The 5,051-nt window shown below is 31.6% G+C and overlaps 1 pseudogene; it reads left to right on the plus strand.

Moving 5' to 3' along the window:
- Window positions 1-562: 562 nt before the first annotated feature.
- On the plus strand, window positions 563-1,793 carry LOC149413636 (uncharacterized; annotated as a pseudogene).
- Window positions 1,794-5,051: the final 3,258 nt, after the last annotated feature.

Raw genomic sequence — 5,051 nt, forward strand, 5'->3', positions numbered from 1 at the left:
TCAATATGATATGACATGAAATGTGATAATAGTACCAATACATTACAAAACGGTTTTTTTTTATTATAAGTAGCTTAAATCAAATCAAATCAAATCAAAAATTATTTATTGTAAAATAAAAATTACAAAAGGTGTAGCTTATGGGTAGACCCCATTTCTTCCAGCTAACCACATTTATTTAATTACAATGTTTATATAATATTATTTGTTTTATTATAATAATTACAATGTTTATACAGATAAAATAACAATATACCAATGAAAAAATAAAAAAATACATATATATGTAAAGAAAAATATAATTTTCTTTAAGTGTGTCGTGGACTGTCACTGGCTGGATGTGCGCCACAGTACCTACACAGTCGACTCGATATTTCGTAATCTATGGTGACATAGTAAAAATAATCTATGGGTTGTGACATGACAGATTGATGGAAATTTTATTTGTAATTTATCGTGATTGTGATTAAGGAATTGACATAAAATTAATAACATTAAATGTCGTTTCTTTCATTACAGGTAATGTTTTGTTACTGAATGCTTTTCTGTATGTAACTCTTGTGAAATTAACAAAATAAACCTCTTCTTTCATTACAGAGAAACTCAATTGTGTTTTAATTGACTGTCATTCAAATCACAAGGAAATTATCATTATAAAACGACATTTCTTGTCACAATATGGAAAAGTTGAAGTTTACATTTCAATCAAAACCAACAACAGACGGAAAGTCTAATCTTATTGCCATAACCTCAATTGTTACACAAGATGACAAAATTTTCCTGATTCCTGAAGAATGTCAAGCAGCATCACTCCACAAACCTATCTACACCTCTAAGGCTTATGCTATAGTAAAAAATACATTAAAAAAAGACACCAAACCAGAAGTGTATGGATAAAAATGACAGAAGATATTTCACAAACATATGTGGATGAGGATAAAAACATGATTTTTCAGGACCAATTTCTAGAGGAAATTACCAAAGAACAAGTGTCTATTGCCAATAACAGGAGTTCAGAAGACCCTATAGTGAAAATTTTGGAAAAATTAGTTGAAAATCAACAGAAAAACGAAAAACAAAGCATGAAAAAGTTAGCTGACAGGTTTGTACTTGAAAAATTTAATGGAAAAAATATAAGTGCATGTCACTGGATGGAAGTATTTGAAACAGAATGTGCAAGGTTTGACATTACTAAGGACGAAGAAAAAATTGAAATCTTCAGATTATTTTTGGACAAATCATGTACAGATTGGTATTCGTCCATGATGATAAAGCTTAGTTTACAATCAGAGTGGTTAGATTGGAAATCAAACTTTCTGCAAACCTATGGTGATAAAGCTTGGACAACTATAGCACATAATTGTGTAAAAATCTATAATGAAACGGAGCACACTATCACAGGATATGCGCCACAGTATCTACTTAACGGCACAGATGTTACGATTTTGCCAAATGAGTTAAAACATAAGAAGACCGACATCAGTTTGATGCAAGACAGAAAAAAAGCTCTGGAAAATACTATGAAGTCACATAATTACAACAAGATAATTTACGATAAAAGCAGGAGACACTTCAACTTCAACGTTGGTGATATTGTTTTTGTGGAGAATGGAAACAAACTTAATAGGAAGAAGCTAGACGAATTGAGAATCGGACCCTACAAAATTATAGAAAAATTATCAAACTCAATTTACAAGATAAACACTGGTCGACAAAAATCAGAATCAAATTTTTTCCACATCTCAAAGTTAACTCCAGTTCCTGCATTAATGAACCAAAAAGAGGATACTTAATAGGTTGGGGTTTATTGTCTTCCCTAGGGGGGGAGATGTAAAGAAAAATATAATTTTCTTTAAGTGTGTCGTGGACTGTCACTGGCTGGATGTGCGCCACAGTACCTACACAGTCGACTCGATATTTCGTAATCTATGGTGACATAGTAAAAATAATCTATGGGTTGTGACATGACAGATTGATGGAAATTTTATTTGTAATTTATCGTGATTGTGATTAAGGAATTGACATAAAATTAATAACATTAAATGTCGTTTCTTTCATTACAGGTAATGTTTTGTTACTGAATGCTTTTCTGTATGTAACTCTTGTGAGATTAACAAAATAAACCTCTTCTTTCATTACAGAGAAACTCAATTGTGTTTTAATTGACTGTCATTCAAATCACAAGGAAATTATCATTATATATATACCAATAAAAAGAGGCGTTTCATTTACGTGAGGTATACACTCAACGTGTATTGACATTTATTAACAAGGAAAGTGTTTAGTAACGATTTGAATTTGTGTGTATCTTGTATTTGTTTAATGTTATGTGGAAAGTTGTTATATACTTTAATGGCCATGTAGTATGGTCCTTTTTGGAATATTGTTTTGTTTGCTTTTGGTATTAGTAAGTTTTCTGTGAGCCTTGTAGCGTATTTATGTGTTGAGTTTTTTAGTGGGAACTTGTCTGTAGATGATCGCACTAACATGCATAACTCCATTATATATATATGTCTGTGACTGTCAGAATTTTCAGATTTTTAAACATAGGTCTACATGAATCTAAACGATCAGAGTTTGTAATTTTCCTTATGCATCTCTTTTGTATGATGAAAACATCTTTAGCGTTTACCGAGTTTCCCCAAAAAAATAATACCATATTTTATTATTGAATATACATAACCATAGTATGCGGCTATTACTGATTCGGTGTTTAATATTTTTCTCAAGGTACCCAGAACATAAGAAAAACTACTGATTTTTGCTACAATTTTTGAGACATGTTCTTTCCAGTTTATGTTTATATCTAATAATATATGTTTATATCGATAACGGGCAACACTGTCAAGTCTAGTATTGACGTTTTTCTGTATCTCCTTCAAATTATCAAAAAATTAACAAAATCAACAATAGAAAATAGCTAAAAAGTGGTCAATTCATCTAAATCGAAGATTGCGCACTGTCCAGTGTATTTCTTTTCACAAAAAGTGTGTTTTTTGCACCAAAAAGAGTTTTTTGTTTTTCCTCGAGAGCTTGTGTCATAAACTCAAAAATCGGTGCCATAGTTCTTGAATATCAAAGAGTGAAGATCTCAAGTGTAGCAAAGTTATCCATCCTTAAAGGAAACAATTATTCAATAGTGCTCTTTTAGTGTGAATTTAGACGCTCAGCGAATTTAGAATGAATACTCAATGTACTGCATGCGAAAAAAACATTGAAGTTCCGGCCGATTTTATAGCATGTTCTGTATGTGAAGATGGATATCACATTTTGTGTGCGGATATAGTGGAAACTTCTCGCCGAGGTGCAAAAAATCAATCTCAATCGCAACAATGGAAATGTAAGAAGTGCATTAAAATTCCGAAATCAACTAAACAGAAACTTATCGATAATAACATGAATGAACTCAATCAAGACCTGACACCTGTTGCCAAAAATCAAAAACAAATTGCACAAACAGCGAAGCTTACAACCACACCTACAATAACCAGTGAAAATCTAGCTTCATCATTCACAGATGGCTCTAATCAGCCGTTAACATTGGAAATATTCTTGAAGGAACTTGAAAAATTTAAAACAACAATGATTTCTTTTGTAGACAATAAACTAAGCATCTATGATCACAAATATGAAGAAATATTAAAACAAAACAATGATCTACTAAAGTCATTCCAATTCATGGCGGATCAACAGGAAGATCTAAAAAAGCGTGTGACTTCTATGGAAAAATTACAGGTTAAAGATAATGCTGATCTAATCGAATTAAAAAACCAAAACAACATTTTAATTAATACAATCTCACAACAAGACGTCAAAATCGACAGACTAGAATATATGTCTCAAATATGTAATATTGAAATAAGAGGGATTCCAGAATCCATCTCTAATAACTATTTAGAAATTCTCAATAAAATAACAAAAATTATCAACTTTGAGGACTCTTCAGGAAATGTGAACTCGGTAATAAAAAAAATCTATAGAATGGGGCCTAAAATTGCTGAAAAAAATCCCAGATCAATCATTGCGACCTTTAATAACACACTAGATCGAGATAATTTCTTATGCAAAATAAAAACATACTCAAAGGCCACAACTCCCAGCACAAATAAATTAAATACATACGATCTAGAAGTATCGCAAGATGCCCAACGAATATATATATCGGATCACTTAACACAAAAAGCAAAATTCCTCCTAGGACAAACTAAACGATTCGCCAGAGAAAATAATTTTAAATATGCATGGACATCTTCAGGACGTATCTTACTGAAGAAAATTGACAGCTCAAAAATCATAACAATAAATAATGCCAATGACCTGCAACGTTTAAAAAGTCAATCTATCTGACTTCTATTTCACTCTGTCATTATGGCTGTTAATGAAGATATCATTTCATGTTCTCATATTGTAATATATTGTTATAGAATATTTATATACTCATTTATTTTTATCACAATCAGTAAGATCTCATGCAACCTCATACTTCTAGTAAATCTATATAAATCTGGGAAAAAAATAAAAGAATATTTATTTTTTATTTTTTTTTTTTTTAAAAAGAAAGACAAACATTCCCGGGTTACGAATAACCCAACAATGTTTGAAAATCTCCTACTACCACCACAGAAAGCCGAAAATGTTGCTTGTGTTGTGATGGAGGACTTAGCCAGCCGAGGAATCGAACACGCGACGCTCGGGTGAGACCCAAGCGCTATGCCCACTCAACCACTGACCGGTCGTGTATATATCTATATTCCTTTTATGGTCAGATTCTGGATTAGTTCGCAGGTAATTGTAACTTATTTTTCTATTGCAACACACCCGTCGCACCTACATATTTACAGATTGAGTACTCACCGTGCTCTGATTAAGAATAATAAGTCGGTAATTATGAAATTCATTACTTGTTCATTTAAGACTCATTTCATAATTTTCAATAGGATAATGAATAAGCAATGTGATGTATTCTATATTTACCTACCACCCTTAGCTGTTGTTATCACATATAATTTGTCATTAGGTAATAACATACAAATAACAACTGTGCATATACC

The sequence above is a fragment of the Hesperophylax consimilis genome, chromosome 21, assembly GCF_061612785.1.
Source record: "Hesperophylax consimilis isolate HC1 chromosome 21, BYU_Hcon_1.0, whole genome shotgun sequence".
Classification (NCBI taxonomy): Eukaryota; Metazoa; Arthropoda; class Insecta; order Trichoptera; family Limnephilidae; genus Hesperophylax; species Hesperophylax consimilis.